At 47.6% G+C, this 22,426-nt stretch overlaps 1 protein-coding gene and 1 pseudogene across 1 annotated transcript in view; both read left to right on the top strand.

Moving 5' to 3' along the window:
* Positions 1–22,426, top strand: part of CADM1 (cell adhesion molecule 1) — a 246,255-nt gene that overhangs the window by 158,594 nt on the left and 65,235 nt on the right. The window lies entirely within an intron of this gene.
* On the top strand, positions 18,645–18,764 carry LOC136662949 (5S ribosomal RNA; annotated as a pseudogene).

The following is a 22,426-nucleotide window of genomic DNA, read 5'->3' as shown; positions in this document are numbered from 1 at the left end:
TTGTTTTTATCTTTTTATAAGCAGTCCTGCTGGGTGTTTCTCTCTGTATAGGCCAGTCTCAGAAGGTGGGCCTCGCCACATGTGTTTCTTTTTAGGAGGGAGCTCAGGGGAAGGGAGGGGTGCCACTATCAAGAGAGTGACGGGCCAGGGGAGATATGGCGGTGGGGGTTGGACAGGCCATTACAGGAGAAGGAGAGTTCATCATAGGCAGATCATCTCCCCTTCTGGTCCTTCCCCCAAGTCTCTGATGCCTGGTGGTCTTGGCAGTGAGTCCCCGGATCTGAAGCTGCTGCTTTTGAATACCAGGTCGGTGAATAACAAAACCTGCATCATCCGGGATTTAATCCTGGATGAGAAAGCCGACCTGGTATGTATTACGGAGACCTGGTTGGACATGGCGGGAGGAGTTAGTCTCTCCGAACTTTGATCACCAGGTTTCCAGGTGCTGCAGCAGCCAAGATTGCAGGGACGGGGAGGAGGAGTTGCAATGGTCTATCATGAGTCCATCTCCCTTACCAGGTGCCCTGTCCAGCAGTTTGCTGGGTTCGAGTGCCTGCATGTTGTGTTGAGAGGACCGGACAGGATTGGGATTCTGTTGGTGTCCAGACCGCCCTGCTGTCCAACAGTCTCCCTGCCTGAGCTGACCGGGGTGATCTTGGGGGTGGCATTGGAGGCCCCTCGCCTACTAGTTCTGGGGGACTTCAATGTTCATGCCGAGGCCCCTGCAGCAGGTGCAGCTCAAGATTTCATGGCCCATGACAACCATGGGCCTGTCCCAGAAGATCTTGGCCCCAACACATACTGCAGGACATGTGCTGGACCTGGTGTTTACAGCTGGGCACGGGGGCAGTGATCTGGACGTAGAAGAGATCAAGATCACTCCGTTGTCATGGACAGATCACTTCCTAGTAAGTTTTAGGCTTGTTGCGGCTTCCTACCTCCGCAGAGGTGGGGGACTGTTTTCTATGGTCATCCCCTGGAGGATAATGGATCCTGAAGGTTTCCTGAGGGCTCTGGGGGATTTCCCCACTGCCAAGACTGGCGTCTCATCTGAGGCCATGGTTGACCTCTGGAATGGGGAAATGACCAGGGCAGTGGATGAGATTGCTCCGGAGTGACCTCTGCCATGTCGCAGACTCAGAGCGGCTCCTTGGTTCACTGAGGAGCTGTGAATGATGAAGCGGCAGGGCAGGTGTCTAGAGCGATGGTGGCAGAAAACTCGGGATGAATCCAATCGGACACGGAGTAGAGCTCATTACAGAGCCTATTCCGTGGCGGTGGTAGCAGCGAAGAGATCGTTCTTCTCTGCTACCATTGTGTCTACTGACAACCATCTGGCAGAGCTGTTCTGTGTGGTGCGGGGCCTCCTCCATCAGGCCCCCCCAGTAGACCAGGAGGAATACACGTTCAGCTGCTGTGACGTGTTTGCGCAACATTTTGCAGATAAAATCGATCGTATTCGTCACAACTTGGATGCCACATTGACAATGTCTGACAATGTCCCCTTGGCAACTGCTTGTCCAGTGTTGTGGGATTCTTTTCAGCTTGTACAGCCTGAGGATGTGGACAGACTCCTTTGCAGTGTGAGGCCATCTGCCTGCTTGCTTGACCCTTGCCCAGGTTGGCTGATAAGAGCTGCCTGGGGTGGACTGGCTGAGTGGACAGGGAGGGTGGTCAACTCTTCCTTGATGGAGGGGACGTTACCACTCGCTTTGAAACGGGCAGTGGTTCGCCCCCTCCTGAAGAAGCCCTCCCTGATTCCACTGTGTTAGATAACTACCGGCTAGTCTCCAACATCCCGTTTCTGGGCAAGATAATTGAGCAGATGGTGGCGTCCCAACTCCAGAGGATCTTGGATGAAGCGGATTATCTGGATCCTTTTCAATCTGGTTTCAGGCCGGGCTTTGGGACAGAAACTGCCTTGGTCGCCTTGGTGGATGACCTACGCCGGGGACTGGTCAGGGGGAGTGCGTCCCTGTTGGTCCTGCTGGACCTCTCAGCGGCTTTCAATACCATCGACCATGCTATCCTTCTGGGCCGATTGGCCGAGTTGGCAGTTGGAGGCACTGTTTTGCGGTGGTTCCGCTCCTACTTGGAGGATCGGTCCCAGATGGTGGTGCTGGGGGATGCCTGTTCGACACCCTGGCCCTTGAGGTGCGGGGTGCCACAGGGCTCAATTCTGTCCCCCATGCTATTTAACATCTACATGAAACCGCTGGGAGAGGTCAACCGGGGGTTTGGAGTGGGGTGCCATCAATATGCCGATGACACCCAGCTCTATCTCTCCTTTCCTCCAGACACCAGGGTGGCAATTGAGGGCCTGGAGCGCTGTCTGGAGGCAGTGAGGATCTGGATGGGAGCTAACAAGCTGAAATTAAATCCGGCTAAGACAGAGGCTCTCCTGGTTCGGAAATCCTCAATGCAGGTGCTGGACTATCGGCTTGCGCTGAATGGGGTTGCACTCCCCCTGAAGGAGCAGATCTGCAACTTGGGGGTCCACCTGGACTCGCAGCTGCTCCTGGATTCCCAGGTGGTGGCTGTGGCTAGGGGGCCTTCGCTCAGCTTCGGCTGGTGAGCCAGCTGCGGCCGTACTTGGATCGTGCAGACCTGGCCACGGTGATCCATGCCTCAGTGACATCGAGGTTAGATTACTGTAACACGCTCTATGTGGGGCTGCCCTTGAAGATGGTTCAGAAACTGCAACTAGTGCAGAATGCGGCGGCCTGTGTGGTTACTGGAGGTAGGCGGTTTGACCCTGTCAGTTCACTTCTCCAGCGGCTGCATTGGCTGCTCATTTGTTTCTGAGCCCAATTCAAGGTGCTGGTTTTGACCTTTAAAGCCCTATACTGCTCTGGGCTAGGGTATCTTAGAGTTCGCCTACTCCCGTACAATCCGGCTCATCCTCTTAGGTCATCAGAGAAGGCCTTTTTACAAGTGCCGCCGCCTAGGGAGGTACGTGGGGCGGCGGCAAGAAATAGGGCCTTCTCAGTAGTGGCACCAACGCTATGGAACTCCCTTCCCCTTGACTAAAGAATGGCTCCCTCTCTTGAGAGTTTTCGGCGAGGCTTGAAAACCCTTCTGTTCAAACAAGCCTTCTGAATTCTCGGCCTTTTTAACATCTTTTATATTTTTTACAGGCCTGATTCTTTTATGATTTGCTGCTGCTCTATGCTCTTTTTACCGGACTATTTTTTATCTGACTGCTGTTTTTATTATATGTGTTAATATGTTTTTATTTGTTTTAAATTATGTATTTAATCTGTTTTAACCTGTTGTAAGCCGCCTTGAGTCCCTTTGGGGAGAAAGGCGGGGTAAAAATAAAGTTGCTGCTGCTGCTGCTGCTGCTGCTGCTGCTGTTGTTGTTGTTTAACGGCTGTAGCTAATGAGGCACCCCATATTACTCAGTACAGAAAGCCACATTTGGGGTGGGTGGAATGAAGTCGACTCTAGAAGAGAAGCTCTGTAGGAATAAGGAAAGCCTTGGTCCTGTTCTAAATGCAGATGTTTTCCAGACTGAAGAAGGAGACTGGTGTGTCCTAGGTGAAAGAGTGCAGAAGTTCCTGAGCTGCAGAAGGTAATGGTGTCTCCTGGACCAAACCTCCTGAGCATTACACCTCGTCTCTCTGGAGTTTGGGGGAGACATTTTGCCCATGGCCTAAGAAGGCAGATGGGGACATGCACCTTCCTGTTGGTCACACGAAGGGGAAGAAAGGTGCTCCCTCAAACAGCTTGCTCTCCCCCCTTTCCCTTGTTGCTCCTTCTGCCTGGAGCAGCCTCCCAGTTCTTGCTTCCTTCAGATCCCTCCTCAAAAGCTCCTTTTCTGCTTTTCTCTTAGAACTTTGGCAACCCTTCATCTCCACGTTGTACTGGATAACTAAGCCTGAGGATGTGTCTTGGAAGTGGATTGCATAATCTTCCCATTTTCCCACCCTGCCTCCATTCCATCCCCTTCTTCTGTCTTCTGCCCTGGGTTGAGCTACAGATTCTGCGGCAGGGATCTGTCCCTTTGCTTACTTTGTAAAGCAGTTTTAAGAGTGGGTGTTGGGGTGGAAGCATCAAGAACCAGTGCAGGAAAAGGCAGATTCTCTCCCCTCTGGAAGATCCTGTGCTGGTGGAATTGGTATGCCCTTGAGAGAGGCCGGGTCTGGAATGTATTGGGCGGTCCGCACTCTCCAGCAGTTCCCTTCCAGTTTTAAAGTTTTAATCCAACCCTGTGACGGTGTTAGGTCAGTAGCAGCTCCCCTCTGCCCCCCCCCCCGGCAAGGCACTCCCACACTGCTAGTGATTTGGGAGGAGGAAGGCACCTGCAAGCCCCCTCACTAAATTCCACTTGACCTTTTTGCAAACAGGGATGTGATGATCTGTTATGATTTGGAAGGGTGGGCTTCTGCAGACGTGCCTTGTGTGTGTGCCAAGTGCAGGTGGCACCCACTCTTGGAGCGGTTTGGTTTCACTGCCCCTTCCCTCTGCAGCCTGGCTGTGGTGTTGCTGTGGGTGGCTGGAGTGGGGCAGGGGAGGCTGGCATCAGTGTACATTCAGGAGAACAGCAGGATGACATAATTGGCGTTTTGTGGCTTTCTTGACAGGGCCTGGTTGGGCACGCGGAGTTGCCGGCCAAGAGGCTGGCTTGACAGACCTTCTCATTATGGCACATCCCCGCAAGCAGAAGCTGACACGGCTGCCAGGTCTTTCAGTTCAGGAGGAAAAATGAAGGTGATTCTGCAGGGACCTCAGACCTGCAAACACCCCTGTCCTCCTTCCTTCTTCCCTAGCCCACCCCCCCTTGGCATCCCCACGTAGCTCTGCTTCCTTTTCTGAAGCCGCCACAGCATCTGTCTGGGTGCCGCGACAAATATGGAAATGAATCCACTGCTTTGGGATGTGCCATTAAGCAAATTTGTTCTAATAATGTAAACATGCTGAATGCGCTTATTGTCTGTGAAAATGGAATATTTCAGCCACACTGCCTCTCCTGCTCACCTGCAGGAGCCCTGTCTCAAAGCCCCCTCCAGTGCCTGAAGAAAACAAGTTGTGACTGATGTGTGCTCTCTCTCTCTCTCTCTCTCTCTCTCTCTCTCTGTGTGTGTGTGTGTGTGTGTGTGTGTGTGTCCTACTGCTGTATTGAGATCAGAATCAACAGTGTCCTTGGCGATGTTGCAGCTTGGGAACAGAATGCAGATAAGCGATCTGGGTTAGATGAATGCTGCTAATAGCGAAGACGGTTGATCCTAATTGAGCACTGCATCTTGGAGTTGTGGTGCCACCAGCTTGGGCCTCGTCTCTTCTCTGGAGACTCCTCTCCTTCAGCAGATCTCCTCTGCTTGTGTGGATTGTGTCTTTTGGGTTCAGGCTGAGGCTTTCTTGAGGCGTGCCAGCCAGTCTCTGCCGAGGACAGCATTGGATGCTAGCAGGGATGCAATTTGTCTCCCTCTACACACACACTTTCCATACAGATGTTCTCAAGGCTGCTTCCTGTTGTGTTCTGTTCTGGGAGGAAGTCTCCAAGACTGCGGGGTGGAGAGAAGGGGCTCATCATCCTTCCTTTGGGAGGGGGTACATTCTATTGCAGCAGCATTCACAAACTGTTTAGGCACAGAGGTCCACACACCTCTTGAAAAGGACTCACACTCGACTTATTTTAATCACCCTTTGAAAACAGACCAGGAGTTTATCCTGGAATAACGAACATACCAATGTTTTTGTTTGAAGATGTCACTTGAGGCTAGTTGGTGTTGCCGTTGCCTTCTTGGACTGCCTAAGTGCAGGAAGCTGGGAAGAAATGTTTGAAAATAAAGGAATTTCTCTTCTGTTCCTGCTTGTGGCTTCCCTGGTTGTTCATTGTGAGAACCAGGATGCTGGATTTATCTGAGTCTTGGACTTCATCCAGTCAGGCTGTTTTCATGTATAAGTCAGATCCGAATAGAGCTAAGAGACAGGTGTACTTGAACCAGCTCTGCAGTGCACAGTGGTCCCTCATATCTGCAGTGGATGCATCCTGGGACCCCCTCCCCATGGATACCATCCTGCAGATAATGGGTACCAAATTCTATAGCCTCTCCACACCTCAGATCACCTCCCAGGTTCAACCAGAAGGCGCTTCCAGTTGCTTCCAGGAGGTCCCCTGTGTGCGTGGTATGTGTGAATACTGAAATTCGTGAATTCCAAGGCCACGGATAAGTAGGGCCCATTGTATACATCCATCTGGCTAATGATGGTGCAGCCCCCAAATGTAGCATATTTTCAAGGCGCAGGAGCATTCCCACAAGTGATTTTTTTCTGTCTGAAAGCCTTTCTTGATGGGAAACATTTTGGGGCAGAACAGTTGTGTGATGCTGAGTGTTCTTGCTCTGGCTGAGCTTCATTCTGCTTTTTTTTGGTGATCCACTCATGTGCTATGAACTCCCTTTTTCAACTAAGAGGGGGAGAAAAATCTTGCAACAAACTCCATTTCTTATATGCTGCTGATCTGAGGATGATTTTTAATTGGCTACTGTAATTTGATGCACAATGGCAAATCAGTTCCCTCCAAACCAGGCATCTTCTGATGGCTCTTATCATTTAATGGCTTCTGGGTTTTAAGTGGGCCCCCTTTAGCTCATGTACACAGCTATTCTCTACCCCCCCCCCCATTGGAAAAGTAAATGATTTGGGAGGGATGCTGGAGCCCCACTCCTGGGTTTCAGCCACCTCCAGACTCTCCCTGTGTCTTGTAGTAGAACCTTTTCTTCCACCAAAGGCACAGTTTTGCATGAACAATTTTTAAATGAGATTTTTCCAGGTGAAGTAGTATCAGCTTTTGCTATTCTATTGCGGCAGAGAATGGCTGGAGGGAAGCAACATTTTCTTAATCTCTCTCCCCCAAACACATGCAAAATGAGTTGGATGTGGGGCTTTTTTTTCCCCAGACCAGTAGGGGGGGGAAAACCCACAAGTATAAAGAGATGTTCTATCCTTTCATGCTTTTTTAACTTTCAAGTGTTGCTGTGATGGTTATGAATCAGAGGTTAAAACCCGCAGTGCATATTTGTTAATGTTATGGAAGGACATGAACTTGTCAGGTGGTATAAAACATGCTGCTCTTGTTCTCTCTGCGGTGAGGCTTGCCAAGAGGAATGGTTGCATTGCATGAAACCACCATTTCCAAATCCACACCAGGCGCTTCCTCTTGGTCCATCCACAGGCATTGCGGCAAATCTTGTTTGCTGTGTTTTTCTTGCGGCTTGTGACAGATAAGATCCATATTGATTTTGGGATATCTACTGGCTGTAACCTTTAAAAGGGCAGACGAGGCACTGCCGTAGAATTTATCTATCAATATCAGAGGAACAGAGAGGCAGGGATGACACCTAATCACAACACAGCTGGCGGGTCATAAATCTGAACTTGATATGGCTTGATACTGATAATGGACAATTGTGACAGAGGGAGGTATATGGATTAATGTTGATTGAGTTGGGAAGGCACTTATGCACAATGAGGGGGCTGGAGGAAGTGGAGCAGGGTGGCCTGAGAAGCAGAAAGCTCAAACAGCCCCATCCCCTTCCTGGTGGAGATGGGACACAATCACCTTGAGAGGTCTCAAACACAGGCAGCTCTTGTTCATTTCCATGGGTTTGTGTCAGAGCTTTCCAGCTGGTGGGCCTGCAGCCTTCGTGACACTTCAGTTCCATCCCTTCACATTGCCTCATGTTAGGGCTGGGTCTGTGAGCAGAGCCGCATAGGGCAGTGATTTCCAAACTCTTTAGCATTTTTTAAAAATGACACTCTGTCAGGACCCACCTAGCTTTACGAGACCAGAACCCAAAGTTTCACTACCAGCTACTCAGGCTTCTGCTTCTGTCCTTTTCTTAATGGTGTGGGGGGGGAGGGAGGAGAACTGCCATCTTGAGCATTGTTGAGCTCCCTGTACATAGGATCGGGACCATGCTGGTGGCCTTGTGTTCCTCTTCACTTGGCCTTTCATAGGAGCTAAGGCAGGGGTGTCAAACTCGTTCCTTACAGACGGCCAAATAGCATTCATGATGCCTTCTGAGGGCCAGAAGTGATGTCATTAAATTGGTCATAACCAAAAATATGCACCACTTTTTCTCACTTAGGAACTCATTAGTTGCAAATGACAGAAGAGAAAATACACAAATCTTGGTAATCTTTCAATTTTCAAGTGGGCTGGCCTTTCAGCAGTAACACCTCAGCACTGCTCAGCAGCTGAGAGCCTAAGGGCCAGATAAAAAGCTTCCGTGGGCTGCATCCGGCCCCCAGGCCTTATGTTTGACACCCCTGAGCTAAGGCATGGTTTGCCTACATGTGAGTAAACACACATGTATGACTCGGTTACTTTCTATAGGGCTCAATACATTTTCGTTGTCAACTTGGAGCGGGGCAGGAGGGAGGCTTCCTTCTTGAGAGTTTTTTAGGGCCTGCGTTCATCAGGCCCCAAGGATCAGGATGTCCTTTTGCTCTTGTGTTCCTTTTGGCCTGCCCTTTGCAGTGGACTGGGGCACGGTTGCCTACTCGTGCACATGTGACGGGGAGGGCACCAGGATGAGGTCTATTGTTATCTGGTGTGCTCCCTGGGGCATTTGGTGGGCCGCTGTGAGATACAGGAAGCTGGACTACATGGGCCTATGGCCTGATCCAGTGGGGCTGTTTTTATGTTCTTAAACTACAATTCCCAGGAGGCCTTGCAGGTCTCTTGTTATCTGGTGTGCTCCCTGGGGCATTTGGTGGGCCGCTGTGAGATACAGGAAGCTGGACTAGATGGGCCTATGGCCTGATCCAGTGGGGCTGTTCTTATGTTCCTACATGTGAGTGCACATGTGACTCAGTTTCTCTTTCTGTAGGGCACATTACATTTTCCCTTGTCAGGTACCAGCTTGTCAATTTCGGGATCCATCAGCAATCAGGTTGCTTGACCCATCAATGAGTTGCGACCCTGTTGGCATCCTTCAGTCTCGGAAGACTATGGTGTCACGCTCTGAATGGTGGTTCTGCAACAGTGTCCTCTCCAGTGCATGAAGCCTGGGTAAAGTAGGTATGGAGGATAGGCTGTTACCCATGCAGCAAATCCCCCCTCTCCACGTCGCTGAAATGGTCCAATGGAAAGGCAGAACCCAATAGGGTTGGTTCCAGCGGCGTCGCAGGAGTTGCCAGAACGTGACTGTGTTCAGCCATGAACTGCCTCAGGGACTCTGGCTCTGGATTTTGCCTCCAGGTTGACTCCTGAAGCCTTTCCCATAACTGGATGTAGCCACAAGGCAGTGGAGGTTTGGGATCAGAGTTTTCCTTCTCTCAGATGAGCTGCCTTCCCAGGCTAAGGAGTCCCATCTACCCGGTGGCTGTTTAGTCACCTCTTATGACAAGTGCAGCCAAACTGAGGGCCTATTCTTATCCCCAGCCCCCAGGGTATTCTTATCCCCAGTTGCGACCCACTGTTTAGGAAAAACTGAATAGGGCATTGCAGCTTTAGGAATCTTCAAGTTCCTTCAGGTCCCCATCACATGAAGATTAAGCTGGAAGCAAGTTGTGTTGGGGTTTGTGCTAAACATTCCATTCCTGGGCTCAGGAGTTGTGGAGCCTAAGTTAGAATTTTCTTCCCCTCTTTGATCACTCCTAAGATCAGACCATGCAGGTCCGTCTTCTCCTGATTAGTTGTACCTGAGAAAACTGCACCTTGACTTTTCCCAGCCTGCTCTGTCTCTTTTCATTCAAGAATTGAAGAGCAGGAAAAACCCTTGCTAAAGAACTGCCTCTTTCGTCGCAGTATGGGTGGCTGGTGTTTTTTTTGTTTTTGTCTTTTAGAGGTGGCTTTGTCTCTGGTATGCAGAAGTGTGTGGAATGGAATTCCTTTTATGGCCAAACTTGCTTAATGTAAGAGCCACAAAAGATAAACTTCGGATGTTTAGACTCTGCAATGGTTAAGAAGCATTGAAATTTTTGAAATACATTTACTCACCATGAATATTAAACATGTGTTAATCTGGTGGACTCTTGCCCTACAACTGAAAATAAATATAAAGCTTGAGAATTTCTTATTTAGCTTTTATATTAATTTATGATGCTTAAAGGAGCTCAGCCAACACATTTTGGAGAGCCACACATTATTTGTCAAAGTGTTGCATGTGGCTTGCGAGCTGTGGCTTGTCCTTCTATACACATGATGGTGAGCAAATGGCTTAAAGAGCTGGTTAAAGTGGAGAACAGTTTGGAGGATGCGTGAGTACCATTTACCACCAAATTCACTGGAGTCAGGATGCTTAAAACTGCATAATTAACACCTGTGAATTTTGGTGATGGCTACAGACTGACCAATAAGACCACTGTTTTGGAAGACTTTGTGACTGCTGTACACATGTTGTGTGTGTGGTTTTGTCTGTTTGCTTTTCCTTAGTTGTGTTGCAAAAAAAAAATTATTTGTGACTGAGCACCACTGAATCAATACAACAAGATCAGTGCTCTGGTCCCATTAAGTTCAGTGCAGGCCTTGGAAAGCCTGACTTCTTAAGAGAGAATCACGATGTGATGCCCTAGATTTTGTTTCGGAAACGGACAGTTTGCATCTTAGGTTAAATAGGCCTAGTGATTTCTCAGCTGTGTCTTGTGGTTGTATCATCCTGAAGCATCTTCATGGATAAGGGGGAGAAGGCGGACAGGTGGAATGAGTAGCAAGGTACATAACAAGAAACAGCCACATCCTACAGAACTGATCTAAGTGGTTTCAAAGACATGTTCTTGAGGGGAGCAGTGCAATTAAAGCAAGCAAGGCTTTTAGTGTGAGCTTTGCTTTAGCAGGAATTGGTCCAGTCACTTTTTGCAAGCAAAAAGATTGACAAGGAAAAAGGTGTCCTTCTGTCACATTAATTTCCTTTAAAATTAGACCTTTGTGGGGGAGTTGGGGTTGAGTGGTACACATGACATCTGAAGGTATAAATGTTAGCACAAGGTGGGAGAAAGCAGTGGGGAGCGCCTTCAGTTCTCAGGCCTACAATATTGTCAGACATTCTTGCTAACCTCCTCCCCATGTTTTTTTTCTAGTGGATCTGTTGGTAGGTGGGTACTTTTCAGGCAGAAACTGGCAGTTCGGTGAACACCAAGCGAGTTCTCACTGCTACTGCTGAAGCTGCATTTGGAGGCAGCCTTTTCACTAAAGTGTAAATAAAGCTGAGGGAAAGGTCGCCTGTGAAGAGAGGGGTGAGTGCCTGCCAGAAGGACCAATGTCCAGGCAGGCTTCCTACCCCATTTTGCCACAAAATTCTGCTTGCTGCTTCTCCCTGTGCTTTCATTGCCTGTTTAGTTCTGAAGTCGTACAGTTGCTGAATCAAAACAAAAATAAGCAGAGAGGTGGTCTGAAAGTAGGGTGGGGTGAGGTTAGAATTCCACTGCATTTCTGCACTTTCCTATGAGCACCTCCCTCTCTCTTGCTGCTGGAGTTCCTGGGTGCTTCCTGGTAATTTTACACAAAATAAAGCCCATTTAAAAGAGGGTTAACTACATCCAAAGTGGAGGAGGGGCTCTCACTAGCTGTTGCCCACAATTAGGTACACACTGTCTTTGTCCTTCATGCTAAGTGTACTAGGTGCTGGTCACCAAGAGGGGGAGGGCTGGTGGTTTTCATACCCCACCTGTGGGTTTCTTGGACCCACCTCTGAATGACATCTGAAGAAGCAGAAGCCAGATTCTTGTGCCATGGTTTGATTTAGCTGAGCAGAAAGGCCCAAAATGCTGAGCTGTGTGTCGATTTTGAGACATCAAAGGCAGCAGAGCAGGAACTCAAGATCTCTTTGGAGCTTATTGCACATTGTCTAGAAGCAGATCCTCTGGCAATCCTGGTTCTTTTTTGTTGGAAGTCGAACACCCAAAGCTGGCTTGCTGAGCTGGATCTGGGTCTTGGTGCATCTGCATTTGCACCAAGAGGGAGGGCTGGGTAGCAGCCTTTGGGAGTTTCAACTCTTCTTGGATCCCCCTGGCCTCAGGTGCTCCGCAGCGGCCCATTTTTATTGCTTGTATTTAACCAGCAGAGATGTGAGGTGAGGTCAGACCTTAAGAGAGAGGGTGGCCTCTGCTTGCTTGAGTGGCAGCCAGTGGGGATGAGTAATCCATCACCCACAGACTTGCAGATGTGAGTCACAGAAACCTAATTCTCAGGTAAGAAATTGCCCCTTCACATCATAATCCAGGCCCACTTGGCTTTTCCATGAGAAATGTGAGTAATTTTCACCTTGCGGTATTAGTCAGCCTGATTATCATCATCTGTTTACAACTGTCTCGTGAACGGAATGTATTCCTTCCCACCCCCTCCGAGCGCGAGCTCTCCCTCTGGAGTAACAGCACGGGAGCTTGTGGAATTTTCTTCCCCTTCTCTGCTTGATCTCCTGTCGTGTGTCCGTCCCGTCCCCCCCCCCCCCCGTCTCCAGTAATGTCGGTGGATGGTGACACTCTCTCTCCAGGAGCATATCTGATGTGTTCCTACACAGATCCTTGCTGCTCATCATGTCGGATCTAAGCTTTAATTTGGACAGCTTTCAGCATCTCTTGTTGGCAGGAGGAACGAATTGGGAGATGCAAAGAGGCTCCTCTCGCCGCCAGATTTCAGTCACGCAGCCCGTCGGCCCTAATGAATGCCCTTGAAGCAGGTACAGGAAACATCTGAGGCCGGATTCTTCTTGCTTGCAGAATGTGGCAGTGGTGGTAGAAACCCCCACCCCACCAGGGTCTGACCACAGAGAGGCTTTTTAATTCACCAAAGGCCTTTACAGCACTGGCTAGAATAGTTAACTTTGTGTTTGTTAAATTTTCATAAAACCTTTTCTGCGCTCTTTTGCTTCTTTTGCTCTTTTGCAAATTTAACTCTTTAAGGCTCCAGGGATCACTTGTGACTTTACATTTCCTGGCTGGAGTTTTTAAGAGTCTGCAAGGCTCTGTGCATAGTCAGTGGATGGAATTAACTGCCAGTAGGACGTGGTGATGCTCAGTAGCTTACACACAACAGAAGAAGAGACATAGAGGTATCTCAGTGGCTGTTAAGGCATGCCTCTGCACATGTGGTGGGTGGAAAAGCAACATCCCGCCCATGTTGCGTTTGAGCCCTGTTTGGGGGCTTGTTGAAGGCATCTGACCAAGAAGCAGGATTCTGGATTAGGTGGATCCACTTTGGTCTGTATAGTGTTATAGCATCGACAGGCCTAAGACGTATGCAATACCTGAATCCCGCACTGCTCTCAGGATCTTCTCTTCTGACCTTTCCCAGCTTTCCAAAGATGCCATGTTCCTTGAAATATGTTCCTTGACTTGCTGTTTCACCTGCCTTTTGTGATAAGCCAACCCCAAAAGTTGCCCATTTCTCTTGGGACAGTGAACAGCATAAGCCATGAGGATTCCCTGGGGAAAATAGTCCTGATTTATTTTTTGTGACCTTTTCCAATGTTAGAAAGTGCAGCTTCAAAAAGAGAAAGGTGATAGCAAAGTGAAAGCAGCCATTGTCAAGTGCATCAAGTCCTGAAAGGTCCTTGGTATACTTTTAAGTGTCTGCATTGGGGTATTTTTAGAATTGAGACAGGCAACTATGGCTTGCGTAAAAACACAGTGACTCAACTGCAGTGACTTGTGTGCAGTTTGGTTCTTCCTGCAGGATACAACCCTACAATGAAATGGGCAGGGAGTCCAGTTTCTAGGGTGGAAACTGGTAGCTTCTCTCTCGCATATCTACGGCAGTTAGTTTCTAGCTTCTAGGAGTCCTAAGCCCTTGGGGAGCCTTCAAGTGGTTGGGAGATCAGGCCCCTACACCAAACCTGACATTTCATCTTGGCCCCAGCCTTCATCCCTGTGTTTTCTCATTAGACCGCAGAGGTCCATATGTTTCCACTGACTTTCCCTTCCATTGTTCTGAATGCTGCCTGAAGTTTTTGTGTAACAACAGTGATCGCTACAGATGGTGCAAATATGTATTTGCTTGCTTGTTTTGCAGAGCTTTAAGTTTGTCATTCTGGGCCCAAATAACATCTCTTGTGTGGTGTGTCTACTTTGCACATTTAAAAAGGCTGCGACGTACAAGGCGAAATTTGTTCCTGTTTTCTTGAAAATGATTCTGGCCGGAAGGGGCTAATCGAAGCCATGCAGTGCTGATGATTTCTTGCTGGCTCATCTTAAATAATCCCTTTTATTCTCTTGGCCATGAACAGATGTCACTAAATTAACTCCATTGAAAGTAAATGTCGTACATTGTCAGCATAATTAACATACATTGTCCATTCTTCTCAAGTTTCATTTTTTTTTAAAAAAAGAGCAGCTTTTTAAATAGTCTGTCAATTTCCCATCCAGATGTGAGGTGCTCCAGCATCTTGTGAACATAAAGTTTTAAAATTCAAACTGCAGTAAAATGGTGTTTGTCTTGTTCTGCTTTGGAAGCATTTTCCCCCCACTCTGTTCATTTTATTAGATCCCAGATTGACTAGGATTGTCTGAAAGTCCCTGTTGAAAATGAAAGCGCACACAGAAAATGTAGGTGAGGATAATGAAACTTCTCCCTTTTGTTCTTGAAAATTGGAGAAAGCCTAAACTCATATTAGTTAAGCAAGTTTTTAAGTCTGACACAAGTCCCACCACCATTTTGCGATCTCCAGGCAAAGAGATGAAATGGCTTGTGTTGTGAATTACTTCATGGCCTACTGCCAAATGTCCTGTTTGTACACTGGTTTCTAGGCTTTGTAATTCATTGCATCATGCTGCAGTTCTGGAGAACTGGGCCCATGAAGTTGACAACGAGTTCAAATCTAGTTAGTAGCCCACAAAGGGGGGGGGTGGTAAATCGCCACCCCCATTTTCCCTTCAGTGTAAACAAAACCATCACTTTATCAAGCTAGTTAAGCTCACAGCCCGTCTCACTCATAATATGCCAGGCAAGTTAAATGTGGTTTATCAGTTTAAATGTAGAAGCTATATTGCATTTGACAGAATTTGTTAGTTTATTTCACTTTGTGGTTTTCTGGAATGTGAACTGCACAATCCTACCAAGCAGCATTTTGAAATGTGTAGTGCTGCTCCTCTGAAGCCAACGGGATTAGGTCCAAATGAGATTTCTCGCGGCTCAAAGGACACAGAGCACATACAGGCAAAGCATTCGGTGCCATCCTGTTCTGTGTCTGAGAGTGTAATTAAGCATCTAAACTTGTCCTTGCCGTTTTTCTTGGCTCTAAAAATAGCTTTTTAATGTTGAAACTGAGCGTGCCTTGATAAAACAGCATAAATAGTCTTGATAGATGAATGATCTGCCCAGTTCTGCTTTTTTAGGGAGTGCTGGTGTGTAGGCTGCAGGAGCAGAACAGACCAGTCAGAGTTGCTTTTCCTCAACACAACTTTCACAGACTGTGAAGTGCTGGTAGAGAGTCCAGCATGCATGCACTCTTTATGCAGAGATGCAGCCTTGCGGGTGTGGTCATGCTGGAATTTGATCTTGCACAGAGCAAGCCATCTTCAATTCTGCTGTCTTGAGATCCTTTATGTGTAGAGCCTTCGCTGGCTCTTCCAGGGCTTGATGGAAGGACTAGTTCTGCAACAGCCAAGTCCTCCTGCAGCCCTTCTGCCTCTTCTTTGGAGGAAAGAACTTGAACCAGGATTGTATTGTCAAAGACCATAAGAGTCTGCCATATGCACCTCTATTAGAATTTTTGTGTAGTTCTAAATTGTGAGCTGCCTTGGGAGCCAGTTATAGTTGCAAAAATGGGAGGGGGACATCAACTAACCTAGGATATTCTGTATGTAATGCATCAGTGCAGGTGGTCTTCTGTTTTCAGGATATCTCTAGAGAAATTCTATTCCAGCAATTGACTGGAATAGAACTGTGTTTCAGCTGCTGGAATTTCAACTTCAGGGTCATGTTTAATTTTTCGATCTTTTAAGACCTCAGCCATGGGTGGTGATGGGGTCTGACCTAGATGCCTTTTAAAAGGGGATTGGACAAATTTCTGGAGGAAAGGTTCACAGGTTACAAGCCATGATGTGCAACCTCCTGGTTTTTGAAGTAGACTACCTCAAAGTCAGATGCAAGGGAGGGCACCAGGATGCAGGTCTCTTGTTGTCTTGTGTGCTCCCTGAGGCATCTGGTGAGCTGCTGTGAGATACAGGAAACTGAACTAGGTTGGTCTTTGACCTGATCCAGCAGGCCTCTTCTTATGTTGGTCTTGTGTTTCTTAAATAAAATTAAAATGTGTACTGTGAGAAGCATCACACCAGAGATGCCATAAATCTGCTAGGAAGAGGTGACTAAATCTCCTTGTGTGTCAGTGGGGCCAAATAGAGTTTATTAAGTTGTTCTATTGCACTTAAAAGCCAGCCCACTTTCTTTAACAAATGTTTTTGTGGACTACAGACCTTGTTGTCAGATGGGGCCCCTTCTGAAAACTAGTCCCTTGTGGATGCTGTTGTTGGTGTAGTGGTGTTCAGCCATGGCGAAGGGGAAGTGAAGATCATTAGACTGGTCAGTTTGAACTGGATTATTAGCACCACATAGCACAACCCACCACCACTTGCCAGTGGGCAAAATCAGAGTTGTCCAAGAGCACAACTCAGTGCTCAGTTTCGTGGAGTTGGGCAGCACCCTGGGCTTATTTCAACCTCTCTTCTTTTGCCTTAGTTTGTTTCCAGTACCAAACCCACCAAGAGGATTCCAGTGCCAATAAATTGAGACAATAGACCTTAATTGTTGTCAAGGAGATATTAGGATGATCTATATGCGAGTGCCCATTTAGCGGGTAGAATGCAAAGTATCCACTTGTTACAAAGCTATCATCTGAGTGTGTATTTAAACTATTGTCATGCTGTATGGTATTTACTATGTGTTCTAATGATTCCAAAGGAGCCATTATGGTCTATTATGTGGCTTACATATTTAAACTGCATAGTTAAAAAGCTTTTTGGAATTTAAAACTAATCAGGAAGCCCATATAGTGAATATCTAAGCCTGAAAGATAGGATTCTAACTTAACATTAAGCATCACAATAGCAGATTAATAAAATAGAAGAAGAAAGCACACAGATTATTATGTGTTCCATTTGTGGGTAATTAACTTTAATTGAGGAAAAATCTGTGCATCATGAATATCAATCAGAAGCATTTCAACTCTCCCCCCCCCCCAAATGTGCTCTTTCTAGAAGTTTGATGCAATTCTCCAGAGACTTCACCAAGGAATTATCTTCTGAGCCTGTTCTGACTCTTCGATGAAAGGTCGATGAAAGTGTTGACCCAATGTGCGGCGGCAGTGAAGAAGGCCAATTCTATGCTTGGGATCATTAGGAAGGGTATTGAGAACAAAACGGCTAGTATTATAATGCCGTTGTACAAATCGATGGTAAGGCCACACCTGGAGTATTGTGCCCAGTTCTGGTCGCCGCATCTCAAAAAAGACATAGTGGAAATGGAAAAGGTGCAAAAGAGAGCGACTAAGATGATTACGGGGCTGGGGCACTTTCCTTATGAGGAAAGGCTACGGCATTTGGGCCTCTTCAGCCTAGAAAAGAGACGCCTGAGGGGGGACATGATTGAGACATACAAAATTATGCAGGGGATAGACAGAGTGGATAGGGAGATGCTCTTTACACTCTCACATAACACCAGAACCAGGGGACATCCACTAAAATTGAGTGTTGGGCGGGTTAGGACAGACAAAAGAAAATATTTCTTTACTCAGCGCGTGGTCGGTCTGTGGAACTCCTTGCCACAGGATGTGGTGCTGGCGTCTAGCCTAGGCGCCTTTAAAAGGGGATTGGACAAGTTTCTGGAGGAAAAATCCATTGCGGGTTATAAGCCATGATGTGCATTTGCAACCTCCTGATTTTAGGAATGGGTTAAGTCAGAATGCCAGATGTAGGGGAGGGCACCAGGATGAGGTCTCTTGTTATCTGGTGTGCTCCCTGGGGCAGTTGGTGGACCGCTGTGAGATACAGGAAGCTGGACTAGATGGGCCTATGGCCTGATCCAGTGGGGCTGTTCTTATGTTCTTATGTTCCCTTCCTGTTTTGCTCATATTTGTTTTCCAGATTGGCTCAGGTTTGCCAACATTGTCAAAATAAACTCTAAGTCAGTAGGAAGAGAGTTGAGAATTATGGAGACCAGGGATCTATTGCTGGGGAAATAGAGAAACTTGGGTAGTGAAGCTTTGGCAGTGTTGGCAGAGAACTCTGCATTAGCCAGCTGGCCTCCTTTTCCATGTTTGCCTTTCATTATTGCTGATCCTTCCTTGACTGTTCCCATATTAGAAAGGGAACATGTGAGAACTTCCATTCATGCAGGTCACCCTTCCAGCCATGTGAGTGGTAACTGCTTGGGCTCACCCTGATGTCTAAGGTAGAAATTGTTCCCTGGCGGCCTGGAAGCAGTTGCAGAACAAGCAGCAGGCAGCGCAGCAAGTTAACTTGTTGAGGGAACCATAATTTGGTAGCAGAAGAGGGCAGAGGGCAAGCAAGGGTTGGGAACAGAGGGGTGTAATTCATTCTTGATCTCTCCTGCAACTGCAGGCGAGTGCTCCTGGCTGCAAGTTAATGTACACAGAATGAGCGTCTTGAGAGATTCCAGTGCGTGAGGTGTGCTGCCCTCATCATGGAGTGCGCAGACTCGGTGCCCCGTTCTGTCCGACTTTCCAGCATTGGTGCAGCCACAATGCAGCAACTGTTACCCTGCGCATGCCCGATCTCGTCTGATCTTGGAAGCTAAGCAGGGTCAGGCCTGGTTGGTACTTGGATGGGAGACCGCCTGGGAATATCTGGTGCTGTAGGCCTATACCATGGTCTTTCGAGGCTGAAGGTTGCCAACCAGACCAGAATGCAGCTCCAAGGTAAGGGAACAAATGTTCCCATACCTTGAGAAGGCTCTGTGTCTGCCTCCCCACAGATGTGCCGGCACTGGAAAGTTGGATAGGATTGGACCCTTGGTCTTGTTTGGAGTGTGGTTTCAAGTGCATGTGTGTCTTGAGGAGGGGGTGGGTTTGGGGGGTCCGTTCATGTCTAGCAATTCATGTGGAGGAGGCTCAGATGCCAGGAGGTGGGCCAGAATCCTGCTGTGAATAATCGAGGGAACATAGCACTCTTTACCCTATGTGTGACTGACAGCTCCTGCAGCCAATGGGCGAAGTGTATTCCAGCCAGCACAGACCTATCTGCACCTTGACTGTCTCCTATAGTGCTGCTTTGCACACCTCGTCTTTTCAGGAATGTATCCCCTGAATTATGGGAGTTGCTGCTGTGTTAGATGTCTGGATAAGATACAGGCATCTTATATTCCCCGTAGAGCTCATTCCTGTGAATTTTTTCTGATTGAACAGAAGGCATACCTGTCCATTCGCTGCAAGTTGTGGAGCTTGTGGCAAGAGCAGGAGGGCCCTTGTCCATGCGTGGTGCTTCTGGTCCCAAAGTGCCTGTGTCTGAGGCTTGTTGATCCCTTTGATAAGTTTTCTTCCTAGAGTAATATATAAAGTTTAAATGGAGTATTGGCCCAGTGATTCTCTCATTTGCCATGATTAAATGTGCAGTTAACACAATGAGTTTATTATTATGCATTCAATTTTCCTTAAGGAAATATAACTGCAAGAAACTGCTGTTGGAGATGTCATCTTCTAACTCCAGTATGTCTGGGACAATTTAATCATCCTTGTTAACTTTTGACAGATTGTGGATAAAATGTTTTGGGGTTATGCTGGTGGTGCTTCTAGTGTAGTTGGGAATGGGGAGGGGGCAGCACATTCCATGGAAGCAAAAGCCTGACTTGGATGATTGGCAAATGTTCCAAAATGTATTGAAGTGGATATTCTTTCCTTGTGGCCTCTCTGCAGACACATGCGGTGAAACTCGGTGCCTGCGCAGAGCAGATTCTTAAGAAATCTTTGGGCTAGTTTTAATCTTGCAGCATTACATAATCAAAAGCTTCAGCACTTTGAACCTTAGATCATTTATTTCCAAATTGCTTTTCCCCATAATTCTTATTAATTCAAATAGGATTTTGATTTGATATAAAATTTAGTAAGTGGGAGAATGAGCTTAATGAATTGAAAGATAGGATTGTCTTAAAGTAAATGTTTAAAAGAATATGCTGATAATTGTTGAGATGAAAATCAAACCTTAATGACTTTAATTTGTCATGAGCATTGTGTTTATGGGGAAAAGGAAAGGAGACTGTTTTCTGCAGTCATTAATGTTTTCAGGTTTGCAGTCAGGCTTTCCAGAGATCTGCCCACAGGTTCTGCTGCATTGTGTTAAAGAAATGGTTTCCTCTGCATGTGAACAGAAAGAGCATAGCCATTGCTATGGTTGGCCAAACTAAAGCTCCATCTAGTCCTGCTGTCCCCTGCATTGGCCAGCTAGTTACCTCCAGGTCACAAGCAGGCATGAGGGTGATGGAAGTTCCCTGTTTGGTCCGAAGCACCTGCCTATTATCTCTGTGTGACTTCCCAACTTGAAGGCGGTTCTTTTGAGTTCTGTGCATCCCTGCATGTAGGAGTGCACCTGTGCAGACCGTGGTGAGACCTCCTAGAAAGCTCTGGAAGGTCAGAGGCACACTGGTTGCCATTCCTAGAATTATAGTTGGAAGGGATCCACAAGGTCATCTAGTCCAACCCCCTGCCTATGGCAGAAAATTTTCCTGGGCCATCCCCGGCAGGTGCCTGGAGTCTCTGCTTGAAGCTCACCAGTGAGGCAGAATTCACCACCTACCCTGGCGATACGTTCCTCTGTTGAACTGCCCTGACCATCAAGAATGTCTTCCTGATGTCCTGCCAAAATCTCTGCTCTTGCAGTTTGTAACCATTTTAGCTACCTAACGGTCATCAGCATACCAGCACTCCGCAAATGCGTGCACCTCTCTGTGCTCTGTTTCAGTTTGTTCTGTTGACCCTCTCAAAACCACCTGCTGGAGAGTCCCCTCATCGGTTGCAGGCATTCTATGTAGTACTTTTCTTCCTTTTCGTTACTTTGGAAGTCCACAGCCTGGAATATGCCTTTGTGTACATAGGGGGCTGTCCTTGCAGAGTTTCCAGGAGAGCGGCTGTTGCACCTGAGCATAGTGAGAAGGGAATTGGCCTGTCTCCAGCTGGGATCAGAACCGGCAAGCTTCTTAATGTTGCTTGGAGTTCAGTTACAAAAAGTGAACTACGTTTTGAAGGTTCGTTGTGGTTGATCACACGTCCACCGGCAGGCACAAAATAATGCATTGTTGTATCGCTTCCGCAGATGTTTAGCCTCTTTGTAATTATGCTCAGTTAGCATTTCCTTTTTGCCACTTCATCCTCTGCCTTTGCCCAGGCAGTCGGGACTAAGGGATAGGAAGCTGTTTTTTCTGGACAGTAGTGATGCCTCTTGCCACTTCTGTCAACGGTTGCAGCTGGTGCCTGGAGGAATTAATTCAGTGCCACTTCTCTCCCTCCCTTGGGATGATGTCACTGTCCATCCATGGACAGGAAGGAGCAGGTGGGATCCTGGGGCCTCCTTGCCTGGGCAACCAAACTGTGATGAACATTTCCCAAGGAGGCAGCTTCCCCTCCAAGGCACACCCCAGTCCTTGTAGTGCACAATTGAGGAATCACCCCCGCAGTTATTGCAAATACAAAGAGCAGCCTCCAGTTGGCACCCCACAATCTTCTGCATCAAAGCAGATTCTCAAAATCAGAGGAATCAAAATTAACTTTGTACACTGCTGGTGGCAGGCAAGCACTGAGTAAGAACATGCAAATTTTTGTTGGAGAAAACTTTGCACAGGATATTTGCTTACAAACGACAGAGAGAGAGAGAGAGAGCTTCATTTGTTTTCAAATCCAGCTTCAACTTACTATCAACTTACTGCTGTATTAAAATCAGCAGGTGATGCTTTGAAAGTCCAAAGGACGAGAACAAAAGATCTTCCGTTCAGTTACTCTCAGTCAGCCAGGTAATATTTTGCACGCAGAAGCGCTACACTCCCCCCGCCCGCCCCTTCTAATGAACTGGAGTCAGCGTGTCAGCCGCAATATCTAGGTTAAAGCATTAAAGGAGGCGTGCGGGGGCGGGGAGGGAAGAGGAGCTGTTCTGCAGTTGCTGAGGCTTCTGCCCTCCCCATCTCTGCCTCTGCAACATACAGGCTCTCTCCAAGAGGTTCCATGTGTTTGTGACACAAGGATCCCATTAGAAGGCCAGGAAGTAGAGGGAAGGCTGCACCTGCAGGGAGCTGTGAGTGAAGAAAAGGGCTCACAAGTCAACGCCTGGTTGTGAAGGAGAACCCCACGGAATGCTTTGGTAATAGTCACACTTCCTTCATAATGGTATCCCTTACAGCTGCGGCTTTCAAACTCTCTGGGAGTTTGAAAAGCACAGTAAGTTCTTGCAAGGGAGGCAGCGGGGGCAGGGGGAAGGCAGCGATGCGATCCTCAGGATCGCACCACTCGGGAGGGGGGCGGCTTGCAAGTACCGGGATACA

Source organism: Tiliqua scincoides, chromosome 11 (assembly GCF_035046505.1).
Source record: "Tiliqua scincoides isolate rTilSci1 chromosome 11, rTilSci1.hap2, whole genome shotgun sequence".
Taxonomy (NCBI): domain Eukaryota; kingdom Metazoa; phylum Chordata; class Lepidosauria; order Squamata; family Scincidae; genus Tiliqua; species Tiliqua scincoides.
The sequence above is the reverse complement of the archived record's forward strand: the minus strand, read 5'-3'. Positions and strand labels throughout refer to the sequence as shown.